The sequence below is a fragment of the Prionailurus bengalensis genome, chromosome B1 (genome assembly GCF_016509475.1).
Source record: "Prionailurus bengalensis isolate Pbe53 chromosome B1, Fcat_Pben_1.1_paternal_pri, whole genome shotgun sequence".
In the NCBI taxonomy this organism is placed as follows: Eukaryota; Metazoa; Chordata; class Mammalia; order Carnivora; family Felidae; genus Prionailurus; species Prionailurus bengalensis.
The window spans coordinates 71,917,290-71,941,434 of record NC_057344.1 but is presented as its reverse complement, the minus strand read 5'-3'; positions in this window follow the sequence as shown (position 1 = coordinate 71,941,434).

Sequence of the window (24,145 nt, the reverse complement as noted above, 5' to 3'; positions counted from 1 at the left end):
TATAGGAACCAGATAATTATTTCTGACATAATTATGTAAGTCCATAGGACAGTTTGATTTCCAACAAATTTTTTTTTAGTTATGCATTTATACATCTCTTGCTTAGATTTCCATGTGGTATTTCTAATCTTTCTAAGACCCATAGTGATCAGTCACTAGTCATACTTGTGTGATTATTATATATACTTTAATGATGACCTGTGTGTGCCTCTCATAATTCTTCGATTTTATATGTGATTGACTTTTACAATTAAATCCATAATATGTTATCTCTCTTTGTTATTTTGACGTGAAAAATTGTGACATTTTCTTAGCTGCAATATGTCTCCTGCTCAAGTCTATAATAAATGGTAGCCTATTTTTCTTTTTTACCCTTACATTTCTAAATAGAGTTACCTGTGGTTCATCCTGTAGGCTATTTTGATCTTGTGGTACGAATTTTAAAATAAAAGAAAGCCAGGAAGGAAGGAAGGAAGGAAGGAAGGAAGGAAAACAAAATCCCTAAATTTTAATTTTGGTAGAATTTAAAACTATTGCTATTTCTCCTGGATGTTTCCAACCAGTTTTTATTTTGTAATTTTTCACTGATGTGATTTCTTTTACTCTCTCCAAAGCAGAATATCCCTAAGAGAAATATAAACTTCATACATATTATGAAAATCATTTCTCTACCAGCAGGAACCCTGCAAGAACATTTAGAAAAGTCCTTGCTTTTACTTTCAATTTCCTTTGTGCATTTTCAAAGAATAGCTTATATGTTCCATTTCAAAAGAATCTTATGGTAAAGTGGCAAACTGTGCCAGTATTTACTTCATTTGGGAAAAGAAGAATGTGAACAAGTAAACCCTAAGGGCCTCTTCTCCTTTGTGAGAATATCATAAATTCTCTGTTAGGTCTAATTTAGTCACAAGTCTGAAAGCAGAATCCAAAAATCTATGGCTTATCCACTTGACTTTTTAAATGGGTATTTCAAAGACAATTGTTGATTGCTAAAATACTAACTTTAATTCTTAAAATGTAAAATTGTGCTGGAATTATGGAAAATGGTCATAGCGTGTTATCCCTTTTATAATTTTATAATCAATATGTTGCTAGCAAATATACAGAAACAGACTGGACCAATATTTTGGTCCAACAGATTGGACCAGATCATGATTTAGAGCTTCTTTTAGTACTATTATATAATAATCATCGTTTACATCAGTTATTATTTATGTAAGTACTTTAAAAAGTTACACACATCACTGGAGATGATAGATTTTAGAAAAGCATTACTCTTTACCATACTGCCAATCTACTCTTTCTACCAAAGATTTATTGATTGATTGGCTGACTGATTGGTTTTTACAAGGTGATATTAACAAAGTATTTTATTTGCATGTACTTTTTATTGCTGAGATTAAAAATCATTTTCCATATACTACCTTTATATACTTAAAACATAATTTAGAAACTGTTCTTCAAGAATTGGAAATAATGATAGAGCCAGGACAAAGGGTTTTTCAAATTTATGCCTATTGCTGCCATCCATCTAGTTAGTAAAATCTGATCATTTCATTTTTCTCTTAATCTTCATTTTTACCACAAGGTCAAACAGCCATGTGCTGGAAAGATAGCTTATTTATTTTTTAGTTTATATTCAAGCTTATCAGTTCTGTCAATAATGAAGAAGGATCGGTATTTTTTTTTTAATTGAAGTATAGTTGACACACAATGTTATATTAGTTTCAAGTGCACAACATAGTGATTGGACAAATCTGTATGTTATGATATGCTCACCACAAACATGGCTACCATACAATGCTATTAAAATACCATTGACTATATTCTCTGTACTGTGACTTTCACCCCCATGACTTACTCATTGCATAATTGGAAGCTTGTATCTCCCACTCCCCATCACCCATTTCCCATCCCTCTTCTTTTTCCTTCTGGCAACCATCAGTTTGTTGTCTGTATTTATGGGTCTGTTTCTGCTTTGTTTGTTTCTTTGTCTTGTTTTTTTTTTTATATTCCACATATAAGTAAAATCATATGGTATATAATGTTAACATTTCCTTTTTTACAGAGCTGTGTCATAAAATACTTAAAAACATGCCTGCTTACATCACATGTATGAGCAGGCATAAAGATAGACAGATGGGTGGGAAATATCCCATCTTGTAGATACATCCCAAAAAGGTAACGAATCAATTATGGCCAGGAAGCTTCTCCTGTATATCTTAATATACTCAGGCATTATAGAATCACATAAGATAGTTTTGGTAATTCTCATTCTATAATACCATTAGTAGTAAAATGAGATCTGAGAGAAAAGTACAAGAAATATTTCTAAATTTCTTAATTGTAGTTTGTCAGAGTAATGTCTAAATTTTTTTTTGTTACCAATATTTATTTATTTATTTATTTTTAATGTTTTTTTTTTTCAACGTTTATTTATTTTTGGGACAGAGAGAGACAGAGCATGAACGGGGGAGGGGCAGAGAGAGAGAGAGACACAGAATCAGAAACAGGCTCCAGGCTCTGAGCCATCAGCCAAGAGCCTGACGCGGGGCTCGAACTCACGGACCGCGAGATCGTGACCTGGCTGAAGTCAGACGCTTAACCGACTGCGCCACCCAGGCGCCCCTGTTACCAATATTTATTGACCTTTACACTTACACTAAATTCTGCCACCAACACTGATATTCCACTGTCCCCAATGTGAATTTTGTATGTTAAATATCAAAAATGCCTGTGGGTCGGTATTTTGTGTTGTGTTTAATTGATGTTAGAGTATATAGAAAAACATTGAATACACTGTGATTTAAGAATTATATTTCCAGGGTTTCCGTTGACTATCAATGCTATTTTTTTGGAAAAACTGCCTGGGTAAGAAATAGATTTCTGCATCTATTAAGTAAAAATTTTCTTGAAATCAGTACTTTTCAATTTTTGTTTCAAGAAGGCTTATAGAAGCCTCACATGCTGATGAAGAGGTTACTATTCCACGTGGGAAGATCCTGGACCTTCAGAGCACTTAGCCTTCATCTTATACTGACCTTTTTATATTTTTACAAAGCAAATCTTTGTTTAGACACTGTATGTAGAAAGGATTCATAAAGTATAAATAAATGTTGACAACTATAGCACAGAATTATATTAAAAGGCTATGCCCGGTTGATATATACTCTATGTTTTTATGATTTATTAAATGAAGTTTAACCAGTTAGTCTTTTCAAAAAGTGCCTTCTCCAGCTTCTTGTATCCAGGTCTACTGAAGTTCTCTACTTGTAGATTCAATCCGAGATCCTTTAGCAAAGTCTTGTTGAGACAGGAAATACACTGATGGATTTACAGCTTGTTTCCTGCCCTATTTGTCTGGTTTATCTATTCCTTTCTTGCCCTTCTTCAGGCTTGATGCTTTGTTGTGCATCTTAGCTTGATGTGATGAACTAATCTCCTCTAGGATAACTACTTACCTGCCTGACACCAAATTGGGAGAGTGACTTAAAAAAAAAATAAGTAGGGGCGCCTGGGTGGCGCAGTCGGTTAAGCGTCCGACTTCAGCCAGGTCACGATCTCGCGGTCCGTGAGTTCGAGCCCCGCGTCAGGCTCTGGGCTGATGGCTCAGAGCCTGGAGCCTGTTTCCGATTCTGTGTCTCCCTCTCTCTCTGCCCCTCCCCCGTTCATGCTCTGTCTCTCTCTGTCCCAAAAATAAATAAACGTTGAAAAAAAAAATTTAAAAAAAAAAGTTTATACTTTTATACTCCTGCACTAGTCTGTATATTTTTATTTCTTCTCTTAATTTATTTAAAGATCAGAAATAGACATATAGCAAAACCTGTAATATTATACCAATGTTTATAATAAATACATATATGAATGTAGTATATATGATAATAATAACACAAAGGAGGACGGAAGATATGGAGTTATATTGGAACAAAGTTGCTATATTTTATTGAAATTAAGTCAATATTAACTCTAAGTGGATTGCAGTCAGTTAACATGTCTATTGTCACCCCTAAAATAAGAAAATTACTCGAAAAGTAAGTTTAGAAAAACAAGAATTAAAATGGTAAAATATAGAAATGGTTAACAGAAAATATGACATTAAATAAAACATGGTGATGCAATATAGACATGAAATATACAGACAACATAGCTAAATGTCAAACATAAAGTTGCATAAAATGTCAATAGAATATATACTATAAAAAGACAGCAATAGTCACACCTGGTAAGAAAGTAATCTGGCCATATGCTGTCTACAAAGGACATAATTTGGATGAAGAAGCACAAATAGTTTCAAAGTATAAAGATAAGGAAGCTAACACAATGCAAACATTTACAAATAGATAATTTGTGTGGTTATAGTAATATCAGGTGTAATAGACATTAAGACAAGCAATGTTGGGGCACCTGGATGGCTCAGTCTGTTGAGTGTCCAACTTCGGCTCAGGTCATGATTTCACGGTTTGTGGGTTTCAGCCCTGTGTTGGGCTTTGTGCTGACAGTACGAAGTCTGCTTCCGATTCCCTGTCTCTCTCTCTCTTTCTTCCCCTTCCCTGCTCATGTTCTCTCTCTTTTTCTCAAAAATGAATAAACATTAAAGAAGAAAGAAAAGAAAAGACAAGCAATGCTACTAGAGATAAAGGGACATGGCATCATAAAAGAGGTAAATACATTAGAAATATATCACAGTTATACATCTCCACGTAATACAAAAAAAGAAAAAAATATAAAAAATGCAAAAAATATATTTCATGATTAAAAACACGAAAAATATAGAAAAATAATATATCAATAGATTTCAATCGTTTTTTTCATTAATTGGTAGGCGAGTTAGAAGTTAACAAGGATATGGCAGATGCAAAACAAGAGCATCAACCTGATCTCTCTGAAATCTGGAACATTCTGCTGAACACCAACAGAATGCATTATTTTTCAACAGTGCATGGAACATTCTCTGGGATAAAACATATACTGGGCCATAAGACAAGTCTTAATAAATTTAAAAGGACTGAAATAAAACAAAGTCTGTCCACTGATCACAATAGAATTAAATCAGAAGTCAAATACAAAGTAATTAGAAAAATTCTCAAATATTTACATATACTTTAAATGTTAGAAATTCTACATAGTTGATAGGCCAAAGAAGGCATCACAGGAAATTTAGAAAATATTTTGAGATGAACTAAAATAAAAAACACAGCATACTAAAATTTACGGAAAACATTCAAAACAATGCTTAGAGAAAGAGTTATAGCTCTAAACATGTATAAGAGAAAAGAAAAACTATATTAAATTAATAGCCTAATCTTCTACCTTAATAAACTAAAGAAAAAGCAAGGAAAACCCAAAATGGGGAAAAATAAATAATAAAGATTACAGCAGAAACCAGTGAAATAAAAACAGAAATATAGAGAAAATCAGTAAAACCTAAGGTATTTTTTAGGTTTCAACAAGATTGACAAACCTCTAATTAAGCTCACTAAGATAAAAGGGAAGACAGGTTACCAAAATTAAGAATGAAATAGAATGCATTACTATTGACCTTAAAGTAATCAAAATGGTTTTAAAGAAACATTATGAGTAGTTTCATGTTGAAAAAATATCTTTAAAACTAATGTTTCAAGTCAGAGAACATAGATGAAATGGACATCTTCTTAGAAAGACATAAACTGGGGTGCCTGGGTGGCGGTTCGTGAGGTCAAGCCCCACATCGGAGCTGTGCTGACAGCTCAGAGTCTGGAGCCTGCTTTGGATTCTGTGTCTCCCTCTCTCTCTGCCCCTCCCCTACTTGTCCTCTGTCTCTCTCTCTCTAAAATAAATAAACATTAAAAAAAAAAGAAAGAAAAGAAAGGCATAAACTGCTAAACCTGACCCAAGAGGAATTCAAAACTCCAACTAGACCAATGACTAGTAAAGACACTGAATTAATAGTCAAATATTTCCCACACAAAAAGCTAAGGTCCAAATATTTTTTTCCTGAATTCTATCAAATATGTAAAGGAAAAATAACATCCATCCTATACAAACTCTTAAAAAAATAAGAGAGGAAATCACTTTCTAAGTCATGCTATGAGGTCAGTATCATCTTAACACCAAAACCAAAGGTATTGCAAGGAAAGAAAACTAAGGCCTAATATGCCACATCAACACAGAGGCAAAACATTAACAAATTCGTAGGATTATACACCCAAACATATATAACGTACATATGTTATATGTAATGACCACAGAGATTTATCCCAGAAAAATAAGATTGGATTAATATCTGAAAAATCAACCAATGTAATATACTATGTAAATAAAATGGGTCATTATTTATAATATTGAATCATATGAACATTAATAATATGGTCATATCAAACAGGTGCAGAAAAGCATATGTTAGTGTTTATCATTAATGATAAACTTTCCTTAAGAACTAGGAATAGAAGGAAACTTTTTCGGCTTGCTAACTAGCATTTACCAAAAACTCACAGCTCACATCATATTTAATGGTGAAAGACTGAATGTTTTTCCCCTAACATCAGTGACAAGGAATGAGTGTCTACTCTCACCACTTCTATTCAACATTGTACTCTATGGTCAAGCTAGTAGAATAAGACAATAAGGCAAGAAAAAGTTAGAGTACACAGACTGGAAAGGAAGAAGTTCCACTGTCTTTATTCACAGTTGATCTGATCCCAAATGTAGAAAACTTCAAAGAATGTACAAAAAAAAAATCTTCTAGAAATGATTAATAAACTTATCAATGTTTTAAGGTGAAAGATCAACATACTTAAATCAATTTTGTTTGTAGAGTAGCAATAAACAATGAAAAAAACTACTGAAAAATTTCAAATCACAGCACAAAAACTAAAAATCTATGAATAACTTCAATAAAAGTTGTACAAGACTTGTACCATGCAAACTACCAAACACTCTGAGAAAAATGAAAGAATATCTAAATGTATGAAAAGGCATACCAAGTTCATGGATTAAAAGGTGATATTTTGCAAGTGATAGTTTTCCCTAAATTGATTGGTGGAGCCCATGTATTCACTGTCAAAATTCCAGCACAATTTTGTTGTTTTAGTTTTTGTTTGTAAAGAAATTGGCAAGGTAATCCTAATATTCACTTAGAAATGCAAAGGAACTATAATGGCAAAACAATTTTGAAGAAGAATAAAGTTGGTGGATATAATTATAGTATCTGAGTTCAAAACTTACTATAAAGTATGCTAATCAAGACGTTATATTATGTTTATTATTTATTAATAACTTATTACATAATTTATTACAATAATTTATTATTTATTAATGTTTATTAAAGATGAAGAGAATAGAACAGAGAATCCAAAAATGCACTCATAAATTTTTGGTCAATTGATTTTCATCAAAAATGCCAATGGAACTTAGTTGAGAGAATGATAGACTTTCAACAAATGTGCTGGGACAATAAGATACTGATATACACATACGCCACATGAACACAATCACACACACTCACACCCTGAATTTACCTCCCTCATTCACACTATACATACAAATTTAATATAAATAGATCATAGACTCATATTTAAAAGGCACAACAATGAAACTTACAGAAGGAAACCATACAAAAGATTTCTTGTGTAATTCAACTTCTATGAAATTTCCAGAAAAGGTAAATCTACTGAAACAGAAATCAGATTAGATATGCCTAAGGATGAAAATGGGAAAGGATATTGCCTATAAGTGAGCATGAGGAAATTTTGTGGTTTTCTAGAAAAGTTCTAAAACTGCATGATGGTAATGGTTGCACAATATAAATCCACTAAAAACATAACCAAATTTACACTGACAACTGTATTAGTTTGCTAGGGTCGTCATAACAAAATTCCAGACTTGGTAGCTTCAACAACAGAAATGTATTATCTCACATGGCGGAGGCTAGAAGTCTAAGAACAAGGTATCACTAGTGTTGGTTTCTTCTGAGGCTTCTCGTGTTGGCTTCCAGATGGTTAATCAAGCCTTTCTTGTGTACATACATGTTTGTGTCCCAGACACAGACACATACATGTCTGTGTCCCTTTTTAGGACATCCATCATATTGGGTTAGGGCCCATTGTAATAACTTTATTTTAACTTCTTAACTTCTTTAAGGTCTCCAAATACAGTCTCATTGTCAGGTACTAGGAGTTAGGACTTGAACATAAGAATTTGGGGGGAACACAATTTAGCCTATATGAGCCACCTAAATCTGAAAACAAACAAACAAAAAAACCCATTAACTCTGAATTGGGTTCCATGCATATTGATGGAGGTATAAGGTGATGTAGCTATAAGGCGGTAGGTTGGTATAGGTTAGCTAGATCAGGTATAAGTTAGGTACAGGCTGCTGCCCTCTTTAGGAAAAGAACTATGTGGGGTGCCTGGGTGGCTCAGTCGGCTAAGCGTCTGACTCTTGATCTTTACTCAGATTATGATCTCACGGTTTGTGAGTTCGAGCTTCGTATCCAGCTCTGTGCTGACAGCACAGAGCCTGCTTGGGACTCTCTCTCCCTCTCTCTTTGCTCCCCCCACCACTCTCTTCCTCTCTCAAAATAAATAAATAAACTTTAAAAATTAAAAAAAAAAGGAACTAGGGAGGACCACCTGAAGTTACAAAAATATAAACGATATACTTTTACAAATTGCTCAAGAAACGTACAATTAGGTGATGTATATATGTTAGTTTTGACAGGTTGGGAGGTGAGATAGACATGGTGGTGAAGGGGGGACTGTGGGAATATGTACAACCATGAAGGTGAATCTGGTTGGCTACACGATCCTACCAAGTATTATTATCAGCTGTCATAGAAATAAGTAGCAAATTAGAAACTAATTATTATTGAATGTTGTACAAATATTCACATACTGAGCCAGCTATTTTTTTCTCATTGCCAGGCTTATAATCCACATGTAGACTCAAGCATTATTTCATCATATTATGTAAATTTTCATGATCCTCTGAATGAACAGATGGTATTAACACATTTTAATGATGGTGATGAAGAGCTAGTATCTTTATGTGATAGAACAATTTCTTTTTGGATGTTATGTGTTTATTTTTACATCATTTAATGGCATTTTTTTCCCTGAAAAATGACAATATTTGAAATGTGGATTCGTCTGTGAATTTTGCGTCGATCCTAATTATAGCAGTTTGCTGATTATAGCAACACAATTGTATTGTTAATACTTTATAGTTTCTTATCTGCAGCTACCCTTTTCAATTTTAAATAGATACTAAATATCAATCTCCATTTCCTTTGTATGATCTCAAGAGCCTGTTTTGGGGTGCATTTTAAACAATGTACTTCCATTGATCTTTATTTCTTCTGCTTCTTCTTCAGAATTTAGCAATTATTGTTTTCCATTACTTATCTCTGTTCTTATGTAACAATAAAGCATAATTTTCTTTTATTAGCACTTGTTTCTGAATAAAAAAGGATATGCAAAGAAATCCCTTTGGACTAGGCAAAGTAAAAAATAAATCATAGCTATATCTAGTGTATTCTCAATGAAGATATGAAAGGTGAACACAGGTTCTGAATTTGTACTTTTCAACAAGCCTTGTAGGTTCCAGCCAGAATGGTGGGGCTAATGATGAACTCACTGGCATACACACAGTACTCCTTTGCCCCTCTTCTGTTTCATTGTAACCACTTCACTGCTGTTAAATTCAACCCTCTGTCTACCCTACACTTCCTTTCACAAAGGCGACCATGGTTAGAGGAAAAACACACATTCAAGCTAACGAGGCTGACTTTAAATTTATGATCACTAATCTCGGGTGAACCCCTTATGCTGTGCCACAGCCTTGCTATATTTCGCTATGTTCACTCTTCAACTCTCCTAATTAGCTATTTTATAGTTTCTCTTCTCTTCTGAATTCTTCAACGCCTCTTTCATCATCCTCACTCTCAGAGTTGATGAGCTTAATTTCTATTTCACGGAGAAACAAGAAGCAATCAGAGATCATACATAAGCTCATTCTGTTACATCTACCCATGTACTGCATCTGGCATATTTGCTCTTCCTTCCCTCTTTTTGTAGTGAGTCTACTGTCTGCCCTTCTAGAATAGGGCAGCACCTCCCTCTATGATCCCATCCCTTCCTACTTGCCTACTTAAGAACGCCCTAGCGGCGGTTCTTCCTTCTCTCTGATGCATCATCATGTTTCTCTCTCTGTTACATCTTTGTCCTCATATATATGTATGTACTATTTATCTTCCTTCTTAACACAAAACAAACAAAACCAAAAGTGTTCACTCATTACTTATTCTAACTACCACCATATTTCATTCCTTTAATTTGGAGCAAAACTCTTCCCAGAAGTCATGTCTACTTGCTGTCTCCAATTTCTCCTCCCATGTCCTTTGAAGTCTTCTTTGGTCACATTTTTGGTCCTGCCTCTCTCGATAACTGCTCTTGTCTGGGTCTTCAATGATTGCCCACTGCTTACACCTTGTACTTTTCAGAACTCAGCACACTTAATCGGTGTCTTTGGACATACTGATTTCTCTTCTTGGTCTAAGACGTCACACTTTCCTGGTTACTTCCTACTTTCCCAGTCATCTTTGCTGCCTTCTCCTCATCTACCAAATCTATGAATGTTGGTTTGATAATAGGGTTCAGTTCTTAAATTTCTCATTCTATTTAGACTCATTCCTAAGTCTTGATCCCATGTTTTTAAGTAATATTGATATACCAATGACTCCCAAAGGTATCTTATCCGCCAAGAGCCAAGACTGGTGACTCTGTTTATTCGGCATCCAATCTCAACATGTGAGAAACTGAACTCCCCCCTGAAACAGGTTGGTTGTCCCTGTGCCTTGCCCAGCTCAGTAAATGTCAACATTGTTTTACCAGTTGCTTGTGTAAAAAAGTTTGATTTCATCTCTCTTTCTCTTCCTCCCCACATCCGTTCAGAAATAAACCAACCTACATCCAGAATCTGGTTCTACCATAGTTATTATTCTTAGCCTCAACCATCGTCTTCTTTTTCCTGGATATTTATAATCATTTCTTCTTGCTTAATCTGGTCGGTGACTTTTCTCCCTTGGATCTTTTCTTAGTGGAGAAGACAGAGTAACCCTGGTAGAAAGTCAGCTTATATTATTCTCCTGCCCTAAACACTTTCAAGGCTTTTCATCTCATTCAGAATGAAACTTAAAAGTTCTCCTAAATTTCTATATATTACCTTGAAGGTCATCTTCTTTGACTTTTCTTGTTTCCTACTCTTGTTCCAATTCACCAGCCTTCCAGCTGACTCCCAAAAACACTAGTGGCAATCTTGACAGAGAGTCTTTGTGCTTACTGTTCTAAATACCTCAGTCTCTTCTGCTAGATAGACTCCTTGTTCACTTGTTTTTTTTCAGTTTTCTCCTCAAATATACTTCCTTTTGTGAGGCCATCTTTGATTGTATTACTTCTAAGCTTTCTGTCCCTCTTCCCTACTTTATTTTTCCATGGCGCCTATTACCATCAAACATATTCTGTATTTTACGTATTCATTTGCTTATTGCTGGTCTTTTTCAACTTGAAAGTGAATTCCAGGGAGCTAGGTGTTTTTCTTCGTTTTGTTTATGGTTAGACCACTAGCGGTTAGAATAGAGTGTGGCACATACAGTTGCTTAGCAAATATTTGATGAACAAATTAGCAAAGGGTTGTTGGAGGATCCACTGTGGTATTTCAATAGCATCACTGTTCCCTTTCAACTTTAACTCGTTCATCTAGCGGGTGCCGAGAGCCGACTAAACTTAATATTGAGGTTATATACACGGATATTATAGAGTCCCACCTTTGAGGAGCTTTCAGGTTAGTGAGGGAGGATAATACTAAAAAGATGACAGTTATAATAGAAGGTGTAGGATTTTATTAAGGAGGCAAACATTTGAAGACATCAATCAGAGTGAGTCGTGAAAAATAAATAACATAAATGAGAGCACAGAAATACAGATACGGTTGAGGATGTGGAAGGAACATGAACAAGACACTGGGTGGAACAGGGCACCTTTCCAAAGGGCAAGGGATATTCAAAGACTGCCTCTGTGTCTGTCAGTGAGCAAGATGTCGAGAATGATAATCACCCAGCCTAAGGCAGAGAAGTTCTGTGTTTTTATGAAATCTACGTGATTCATCCTATTTGGGGACTCTGATGACCTTAAATAATGCACCGTTGAGCATACAGGCCCTGCAAGTTATTGAGGATTCAAGCCCAGAACATCCCGATTTCTTTCTAGTAAGAGAAACTTCATTTTGAAGTTAAAGACATCAAAAGAAATTAAAACAAAAACAAAACCAAAAACAACTCTTTCCCAATTTCTCCCAGACTCTTTGGGAAAGAAGTTAGGCTTTTCATAAAAATGTTTCCTGTATCCATACATATTTGACGTCACAAATTTAAGATGTTCGTGCAAAACTAAACACATAATCATAGGCAGATGGATTGTCAATAAACAATTTTAAATAGAGTTGTCTATGATAGAAATTATAAACAATTTCCTTTCAGTTTCCCAGCTAGGATTTGTTAATTCATTGTTACTTGTTGAGAACTCAGTGCTCAGCATTCCTTCCAACCCAAGTCTGAATCAGAATCTCTGGGGTGGGAAGGCTAAAAAAAATCAGCATTTTCAGCAACTTTCCAACTGATGTTTATATAGATAACGTTTTAGAACCTTGGCTTTCAAGCTATAGGCTGTGTATGCAAGAGAGAGAAAAAAGACAAATGTACTAGAATCTAAAGAGACTTTTGCTGTTCTGTATTCTTTACTCCCCCTCACATTACGTAGGATTATTTGCTCTAAAACCATCATCAGACAAGCAACAAGTCCTTACTTGTTGAGACATACTTGAGGTCAGTGACGAGGTCTCATACTTCTAAAGTTTTTTTAAATTTTATTTTTGAGAGACAGAGAGAGACAGAGCACGAGTGGGGGAGGGCCAGAGAGAGAGGAAGACACAGAATCTGAAGCAGGCTCCAGGCTCTGAGCTGTCAGCACATCTCGTGTTTAGTGGGATGGAACCCCATGTTGGCCTGACAGTGTGAAGCCTGCCTGGGATTCTCTTTCTCTCTGTCTCTCGCTCTGCCCTTCCCCTGCTTATGCGCCCTCTCTCTCTCTCTCTCTCTCTCTCTCTCTCTCTCTCAAAATAAGTAAATAAAAAATAACACCAATACCTTTAAAATTATGTTTTAATCATCCTAGTTTGTCCATTTATTTGTTCTAATTTTTTAATGCTTCTTTTCTTTTTGAGGGAGTGGTTGGAAGTTCTTTCATTCCATTTTTCTTTCCATTATTATCTTGGAAATTTACACATTCGCTTTCTATTCTTTTGGTGAATGTATTATTACTTCTACCATAAATATTTAACTTAACCAAGTCTAAAATCAAATAATATCTTAATACCTTTCCAAGCAATACAAGAATCTTAGATTTTAACTTCATCATCACCCATCTTGATATTATTTTTATTTAGTTGTTTTATCCAATAGATTCTATTGTTCCACCTTCTCATGCACACATTTTATTATGACACTTACTAACTTCTCCATTGTGGTGAGTGCAACATTGTTCTTATTTTAATGGACATTTTTCTTGACTACTAGGGAAATTGAACGTATTTTCATGTTTACTGAACATTTAGTTTCCTTCTGTGAATTCTTTTCTAATTGTGCTTTTCCTCATTGAGTCATAAGATTGACTTATTTATCATAAATAGTAATAGGTCTGAAGTTTTATGTATTACAAAATCTTTGGCCCATTTTTCACTCTCTCTATACTGTTACTTGAGGAAATGAATTTTCATTTTACTATGACAAGATGCATTAGGAATATTATTGTTTGTGTTTACTATGACAAGATGCATTAGGAATATTATTGTTTGTGTTTAATGTTCATAAAAATATTCTCCCATCTTTTATTACAAAATTTTTGAAGTTTTTAATTGAACTTGATCTGGAATTTATTTTTATACTTGGTATGTGGTAGGGATCAAATCGATTTTGTTCTCCATAAGGGTAATCGTATTCCCAGCATGATCTCTTCTTTTTAAAAATGTTTTTGCGTGCATTATTTTTGAGAGAGAGAGAGAGAGAGAGAGAGAGAGAGAAGTGTATCCAGGAGCACATCAACAAGAGAGGGGCAGAAAGAGGGAGAAAGTATCCAAAGCAGGCTCCGTGCATTGAGTGCAGAGCCTGATCTGGGGCTTGAACTCACCAATGGTGAGATCATGACCTGAGTCAAAATCAAGTTGGCTGCTTAACTAACTGACCCATCCATGTGCCCTGACCAGCATAATTTCTTTTTTTTTCCTTTTAATGTTTATTTGTTTTTGAGAGAGACAACCCAAGTGAGGGAGGGGCAGAGAGAGGGAGACACAGAATGTGAAGCAGGCTTCAGGCTCCGAGCTGTCAGCACAGAGCCTGAGCTGGCCTCAGACCCAGTGACTGCCAGACCTGAGCTGAGGTCAGATGCTTAACCAACTGAACCACTCAGGTACCCTACCCAGCATGATTTCTTAATGGTTTCCCTATTTCCCTCTTACTGCTACCTCTTATGTATAGTTCCATGTCACAGATTATTGTTTCTCTTTCTATTCTACTTCATTATTCTCTAATCTGTTTGTCCTAATCCCTTTGCTGTTTTGTTTGTGAATTAATTAACAAGATATAGCAGTAGCTATCATAATTTTGGACAACTCATTATCGTAAACTCTATTTTAAGATACCTAAGGCAACTGTGGTGGAATATAAAATATGTAATTGTATCTATAATTAGATATAAAATATCTAATTTCTGAGGTTGGGGTCACTGCTAGTACATAAGTAATTTGTAGGCTACCTTCATGACGGAAGGAAATGCTACACTATAATTAAAAGTTAGGGAAAATAAAGCTCACTCACTCTGCGTCTATCCATAGAACCCTTGGTCCCATAAATACCGGCTTAAGACATTCCTGCTTTAAGTATTGTAAGAATTAGCATAGCTTTACCTAGATCTAGGCAAAGTCTGGGTTTCATTCAACAAGGAGAAAATACTATTCCATTCTCTGCTTTTGTAAGTTTGATTCCTCAGGTACTTTATATAGGTGGAATCAAGCAGTATTCCTTCTGTGACTGGGTTATTTCACTTAGCATAATGTCCGCAAGATTCATTCAAGTTGTTGCTAATGGCATATTTTTTTTTCTTTTTAAAAACATTCCATTGCATGTAGATACTATGTTTTCTTTATCCACTCACCTGTTGATGACTATTGTGAATAGTGCTGCAATACACATGAGAGCACATAGATCTTTTTGAGATCCTTATTTCAATTATTTTGGGCATATACTCAGAAGTGATATTGGTCGATCACAGGGTAGTTCTAGTTTTAATTTTTTTGAGGAGCCTCCATACTAATTTTCATATCAACTGAATCATTTTATGATTCAGTGTAGAATCCTACACAGTGTAGAAGGGCTCCAATTTGTCCACACCCTTAAAAAAAAATATAGTAGCCACTGTAATTGGTGTGAGATGATATCTCATCGTGGTTTTGATATGCATTTTCCTAATGGTGAGTGACGATGAGCACCTTTTAATATACCGTTTGACAATTTGAATGAGTGGGGGAAGGGGGAAATAGGGAGTTGTGAAATTGGTACAAAGTTTCAGTGATGCAAGATGAATTAATTGTAGAGATTTGCTATACAGCATAGTGCCTATAGTCAACAATAATGTAGGGGCTCCTGGGTGGCTCAGTCAGTTAAGCGTTTAACATTGGCTTAAGTCATGATCTCGCAGTTCATGAGTTCAAGCCCCGCATCAGGCTCTGTGCGGAGCACGGAGCCTGGAGCCTGCTTCCGAGTCTGTGTCTCCCTCTCTCTCTCTGCCCCTCCCCTGTTTGCACTCAGTCTTTCTGTCTCTCAAAAATAAATTAAAACATTAAAAATAAAAAAAAATGTATTATGCACTTAGAAAATGTGAAGAGAGTAGATCCCAAGTTAAGTTGTCCTACCACACACAAAACCAAACAAAAAACAACAAAGGGACCCAAGGAAACTTTCAGAGGTGGTGGATGTGTCTATACCTCGAATGTGATGATGGTTTCATGGGTGTATGGCCAAACTCATCAAATTACATACATTAAATATGTGCAGTTTTTTGCATATCAATTATATCTCACTAAAGCCTTTTTTTTTTTTTAAAGAAGATTCAGAGTATAGAAGAGGCCCAACCAATATGTAAATGCCCAACTATGAAGTGAAATATATAACTTCTGTTCACATTCTATTGGTGAGAACTTAGTTACATGGTCACCCCGAACTTCAAGAATGGTTGAGAAAAATAATCTAGCAGGGCAGATTAGCACACAGCTATAATTATATGTCTATGGGTAGACAAGTTACACAACTGAGCTCTATTACTCTATATTGGGTTAAGAAAAAGTCATTTGATTCAATTAGCTAAGAGTATATTTTTATGATGATATAATTTCATTGCATACTTTGCTTGCTTCTATGGAACTGATCATTTCTACTCTAGTCAGTCAAAATTCTCTTTGACTTTGTAATGCTAATTGTTGCTTACATTCTAGGAATTAATTCATTGTGATTTGTTCTTTTTTTGGTAAATATTTATGTATTTATACATAGACTTTCTTATTATTTATTCAATAAAATTTTTAAATTAAATTTTTGTTTGTTTAGCCTCTTTTACTCTTTATAACTGCTTTCAGTTGGCATTCTGTAGTTTGATACGTTGTTTGAATGGTGAGAAAGTGATTGCTCCAAGGTGTATATTTTGTGAAAAAAAGAATGTTATTGGGGCGCCTGGGTGGCTCAGTCGGTTAAGCGTCCGACTTCGGCTCAGGTCATGATCTCGCGGTCCCTGAGTTCAAGCCCTGCGTCGGGCTCTGGGCTGACAGCTCAGAGCCAGGAGCCTGTTTCAGATTCTGTGTCTCCCTCTCTCTCTGACCCTCTCCTGTTCATGCTCTGTCTCTCCCTGTCTCAAAAATAAATAAACATTAAAAAAAAAAAATTAAAAAAAAAAGAATGTTATTGTGGCTAACATCAACTCAGTCCATAAACTCTGAGCAATTATGCACATGAACTATTATATTTTTGTTCATTGTATTAATACTAGGTAAAACATTTTGAGAACTTACAAACATTTGTTTTTTTTTGCGATGACACATTTATTTTCTACTAGTTATTTACTCTAATCAATGCTAAAAGGTAGGTAGGAAAGAAACAAGTACTGTAGCATTCTCAGATCTACAACGTGTTAAAATTAACCAAGGGTAAAAAAATAAGCCCTCACAGTTGTATAGAAACCAATTTGACAATAAATTTCATAATAAAAGAAAAAAAAATAAGCCCTGACTGGTAGACTGTATGTAAATATATCCCAGTCTACAGATCTAGGCTTTTCCTTCCTGTATTAGAGAAACAGTTTCTATCATGAAATATCAAAAAGTAACCTACATTTCTATATGGTCACCTTATTTACATTGTCTAAAATATTGTTGACCTTAATTTTCCACTAGGTGATAGTAAAATACTATTGTAGCACATCAAGAACTAGTTAGTGATGGAATTATATTAGCCTTCCAATTACTTAATATCCACTAGGTTTTCTTACTTATCTTTTGACTAGTTTTTTTATTTTTTTATTTTTTTAAATTTTTTTTTTAACGTTTATTTATTTTTGAGACAGAGAGAGACAGAGCATGAACGGGGGAGGGGCAGAGAGAGGGAGACACAGAATGACTAGTTTTTTTAATTATAATAGTCACGGTATAAGGATACATTTTCTTTTAGATATCAAAACAGATATCAAAGCAGTTACAAAGTAGTATATATGTAGATTGAAAGAAATCTCCAGTAATGCATAATTCTTATCACAGAGGTTTTTGCATGAGCATGGGAGGGGCAGAGAGAGAGAGAGGGAGAGAGAGAATCCCAAGCAGGCCTCATGCCGTCAGTACAGAGCCTGATGTGGGGCTGAAGTTCACCAACTGTGAGATCGTCACCTGAGCTGAAATCGAGTCAGTCACTTGACCGACTGAGCAACCCAGGTGTCCTGAGATGGCAACACTTTTATTTGAAATTCATCTATTATGTTCCCCTAGCAGAAATGTAACCGTGACAGTTACACAGATTGTATTCTATTGTAAGAAAGTATTAAGGCTATATGTAGAAGTTTAGCAATAAGGTTTGGTCATAGCATAATTTATAATTCTAAGAAAAAGAAGAAAAATAAACACACCCACACACATATATATCCTCTAATGCTAATCCTCAAATATATATATATATATATATATATATATCCTTAGAACAGGTACTTAGCCACATTTTATAGATGAGAAAGTTGAGGCCATGAGGTTAAGATTGGCAATCAGTCTTGTTCTAGAGACTAGAGCACCTAAGCACAATTGTTTTGCTGCTTCTCAAAGAGGGAATCTCTGATAATAGCTGCAATTCTTAAACTACTATATTCCACATGGATTGCCTGTGCATTCATATTTCTTGCTATGAAGCTATAAAGGATGTTGGAAATATTGCTTTTTTTCAATAGAAGCCCTGCACTCGCTTTAAAATAATTCAGTGAATATTTCCTGAATGTTGATCATATGGAATATATGGCTCATTTTGAATAAAATGAAGTCTCTGATCACTGCCATGCATATTGACTAAAGCAATTGCTAAAATAGTTTCTTCAGAAGTGATTGAACCACGACAGCTTTCAAACCACTGGTTTAAGAAAAACTACATTTTGTGTTGGTATCCTTTCATTTTAAGGAAAGAATGAGTTGTGATATGTGAATTCAGTTAAAGATTCAAGCATCTTTGAGTATAAAAGACAAAAATAAATATTTTTCCTGTTTTTAAATAAATACATTGTGTGTGTGTGTGTGTGTGTGTGTGTGTGAAGTATTTATTTAAGATAGGAAAATCCTGCTGTTACATACTTAGGAATAATGCAAAGTTGGACATAAAGCAATTGACAATTGGGTTCTTTTCCGCCTCTCTTCTTCAGGCTGAAGTTTTGTCTTCTAAGGAGAAGGAAGTTGGGGAAAAGGAGAGATTTGGAGAGAATAACAAGGCCTGAATCTAAAACAAACAAACAAACAAACAAAACAAGACAAAGCAAGACAAAACAGAAAATCCCTTTTTCAAAGCAGGAAGCAGTCAGAACTTGAGTACCCAGGATTCCCTATTTAGCAAGATATTCAAGCTCACGACCGTGATTACATTAACCTCAGAAGTTTTGCCTTTTGTTTGATTGTATTTTTGAACCATACTTATTGTTTTATGAAAGAGTTCTATGTGAATGGTTAAGCTATTTTATTTCATGTGAATCTCAAGTATGATAAAAATACATGTGCAGAGAATGAAATATGTACATATATACACCTAGTCTGATTTTCCACTCTATTTCAGTTTTGCCTTGTTTATGACTTCTTTGTTTTTCTTTTCTCCCACCCTTATGCTGTACAAATGACCCTGAACTGCCACAAATTTGTCTTTTGCTATTCTTCTCCAGGGTTCTGTTTTATTTTTCTTTCTTCATCTTCTGGCTCTAGCATTCTATGAACAAGAAACAAATTAAATAACATCTCCTTTCCCAGCGCTAATTCCTGGTACTCATTTCTCAGCTGAGGCAGAAGCTTCTCCACTTCCGTTCTTCTCAGACACACAAAATGCTAAATCTTCCCAGAACAGATCCCGTCCTTTCAACATGCTCTCTCTGTGATGATTAACTTTATGTGTCTACTTGACCGTGACACAGGGTGCCTAGATACTTGGTCAACGTTATATTGGGGGTGTTCCTGAGGGCATTTTTGGATGAGATTAACACCTGAATCAATAGCCTGAGTAAAGCAGATTGTTGTCCCCAATGTGGGTGGGCCTCATTCCATTTGAAGGCTTTATTAGAACAAAAAGGCTGACCTTTCAACGAATAAGGGGAAAATCCTCCTGCCAGACTGTTTGAGTTGGGTCTTTTCTGACCTTCATATTCGAACTTTTTTCATCAGTTCTTGTTTTTAGGCCTTGGTACTCAGACTGGAAGTACATGTTGGCTTTTCTGGGCCTCCAGCTTATTGACCACAATCTTTGACTTTTCAGTCTCCATACTTGTGTGAACCAATTCCTTATAATAAATCTCTTCATATAAAAAGATCAATTTCTTAGGGAACCCTTACTCCAATATATAGTCTTATTCTATTTGTCCCTGATTATGTTGTGTCAGTTGTCAAAATCCTACCAGTCCTTCTAGGTTTTGATTTATATTAGATTTGCCATAAAGACTCCCCATCTACATTTATAGAACAATGTTTCACAAGTAAATGCTGTAGGCATTCATGGGTTCTAAGTATACAGTTTCAAAAGAGAGTGGTTAGAAAGGGCTTTATGAAATAGTTAACCTTTAAGTAATGACTTTTGGTAGGATTGAGGAGGACAATCCTGTCTTCACTGTCAGGATTCTTTTGGCAAACAGGGGAAACTGAGTCTGATTTACTTAAATGTAAGAATAACTTATTGTGAGGTCTCAAAAATAGGCAAAAGGCAAGGACAACTGTGTGGGCAAAACCATCACTAAGGAACACTGGTTTTGAGACCAACTGTGCTACTGAGCAATAGATGGCACCAGTGAAAGGCTACTGGCACCATAGTTGGATGCTGGGCACCATCGTGAAAAAATAGATATTGCTTATGCCACAGTGAATTCTAAAACTTCATGATCTGTTCAGGTAAGGTCACCTATCCAGCACCATCTGATGGATCAAGACTGCGTTAATTGTCCATGCCCTATCCCTATCATTCAATAAAGCAAGTGTCTAGACATTTTTGTTTGTTTGTTTGTTTTGGAAAGCATTTGTTCTTCCCCAAATCTCAGTCCCTAGAAACAGAACAAAGAGTTCAGATGTTAGGGAGCAGAATTACAAGCAAACCAAAGAAAAAAGATAATTTTCATAGTAGTTTTAGAAGCAGTTTAAAGATTAATCCTAGAACAAATATAAAAAGTACATGTTGGGGCACCTGGGTGGCTCAGTTGGTTAAGCATCTAACTCTTGGTTTTGGCTCTGATCATGATCTTGCAGTTTGTGAGGTTGACCCCCACATTGGGATTCTCTCTATACCTCTCCCTCATGTGCTCTCTCTCTCTCTCTCTCTCTCTCTCAATAAATAAAAAAAAAGAACTTAAAAAATAAAAGATATAAATCTCAGTAACTTGGACCATCATGGATTCAGAATGACCTCTTCAGTTCTGTGAGTATAACTTGTATATTTTTATAGTGCTCTATTTTGTTAATTAATTTGAAATATTACAAAGGAAGGAGGGAGAAAAGATCTTAAGGGAAGTTCTGACAATCACTTGACCAATGCTCAAAGTGGTAATTCTTATGACAGACTTTAGACCACAAACAATATATGTCCTATCCTTTGAGTAAACTACCTTTGCAGAGTTGAAGTGTATTCTCACAGTGTCAAGATGGGCAGACACAATTTGGAATCTTAGGTATTCAGAGTTATAGCTGCTGTACTTTAGAAATCCTGCATCTGAAAATGGATTAGAGAGAAGTCTTTTTTGGTGGAAGGCATAAGTTACAAAGAAAATTTCTTAACCATCATTTGTATTCTGAATCGGGGAAGATAACTCTCACTACTTATGTTAGAATTATATTTTCTTAATTAGGAGTGCTGCAAAATACAGAACTTCATTTTCTTCTGATCAGCAATTGGAGATAGTACAAATGCAATTAACTAAGGCATAGCAAACTCCAATTTTTTCAATTTTATTAAGGGTCAGAAGTTATCGAAGATCCTTTATGTGATTGAAAGGATGTAAAATAAAAGATTGACCTTACTGAGTCAAAGTTTAGAAGAAAGATACAAGATTTAAGTTGCATCTGCTGAACAACTTTGGTGGAAATGTTTTCTAAGAAGCAGGTTAGAAGCAGGAAGCAGGTCCACTCATCAGTGGCAGGGAAGAAGAAATGAGGGAGAGGCAAGCTATGTAAGCCTCTGTTCTACTCATAAAGTTGCCATACAAGTGACTTAGCAGTGAAAGGAACATTCTGGCCTATGCTAGGGTGTGCAGGGTGACTATACTTCCTCCAGGGTCCTCTGTGAAAGGGTTGTGGGGAGAGAGGGGAGGGCTACAAGATGAAAGATAATTGTACCATCCTGATAAACTCTTCTTGCCTAATATCAAGCAACACGGTGCAAACACAGGTGTGCATCAACAAATGAGTGAATAGGCAACGTGTGATATGTACACACAATGGAATATTATTTAGCCTTAATAAAGACTGAAATTCTGAAACATGCTACAACAGGAATGACTTTGGAAACATTGTTCTATATAAAATAAGACAGTGACAAAAGGCCAAATATTGTATGATTCCTCTTATCCCGGGTACCTAGGAAAAGCAATTCATAGAGAAGAAAGTATGTTAGAGGTTTCTAGGGGCTGGAGGGAGTAAAGAATGAGGAGATACTATTTAATGGACAAAAAGTTTTAGTTTGGGATAATAAAAAAAACCCATTCTAGAAATGGATAGCAGTAATGATTGCACAATATTGTGAATGGACCCAACATCACAGGACAGTACGCTTAAAAATGATAAAAATGTTAAATTTTATGCCACATATAGTTCACCACAATTAAAATAAATTTTAGAAGAAAAAGATAGAGCAATATGGAATAGCTTTAGCAAATTCCTATTAATTTTAATCTGAAATTGAGGATATGTTAGAATTTTATTGTAGTATCTGCTGTGAATTAGTAATTTTTTCCTTTCCCATATTGAAATCGAGGGTGCAAATTCCATGAGAGTTAGTCTTTAACAGTTCACATGTACATATTAAGGTTTCAAATGTATCTAATTTTCTCACAAAAGATAGCTGCCAAACAGCTGTCCTTTAGCATTTGTAAATGACCACAACCTCTTAAAAGTTTGTTTGTAAGTTTTTCTCACTGTTAGGTCCCGCCTACAGTTTCAAGATTTGGGGCAGAGAGAGTCCTTGCTTTGGAGACAGGAACACTATAGATCTATAGATTCTCAGTTATCAGGGCAACTGCACTGACAAACCAGCAGCATTATGAAAACTTACTGGGAGCCAGCGGGCATTATTTCAGTGAGCCAGAAGCCAGGTAGGATATCAGCGGGTAAAGAAAGGTTATGAGACAACATGGGATAACACCCTCTCTTGTACCTTGAGATGGAAGGAAGGTTTGTTTTCAGAGCAGAATTTCAGGGAATAAATTAATGGAGCTAGGTTAGAAATTAATTGCCAAATAGCTAGAACCTTGGCTATATGCTAAGGCTAGTTGAACCTCAAAATACTCACTACAGACACCTGCATTTTTATTTTACTTTCAGTTCATAGCACTTAGAATGTGGCAGTACTTTGTATTATGGCTCTTTTTTTTTCTCTTTTTATTACTCCAAAGGTTTAAAAATAATTGCTAGATTTTGTTTTAAACAACATTAGTGTTTGTGTATTGATAGCTTAATATATGTCATCAATTTGAAACATTTTAATGAAAATTCAAGGTGCCTTGGAAAGTTTCTTTAAAATTTTAATATTTAATCATAAAAAGGGCTTATATTGAAAACAGTTCCCCTAAGGAATTTATTAATCTACAACTAAAAGGTGGTGAATCATGTGCTTTGTACACTGTTTTATCTTTGTTTTGTTTGTTTTTGTTTTGCATTGTGTTTCTCTTACCTGGTTCTTTTTTCCATGTATTATCAGAAGAAAAAATGTACCCTATCATCTCTCCTTCACCAGAACTACTTAATAGCAAATATTTTGACCAAAAAATCCCCTCCGGTTGAATTTAAAGGTAGCAAACTCATCTGATGAGAGCTGACAGTTTAACCTAAAAAGTCATAAGTCAACCAAATTATTTTTAAGTTGGAAAAACTATAAATTGGTTCTCTGAAATTAAGTAGCCTGAAATAATTTTCCAATCACTCTGAAGAATCCAGATTTTTAGTCAAGGATTTCATATATATAACTTAACTGCACTTGTGAGTTTTTCTCCAAAGAGAAAAAAAAAAATCATCATTTCAGAAAACTATTTCATTACAGAAGATTAGACTAATAAAATGAGAATGCTGAAGTTCAAGCCAAATTATTTCTGT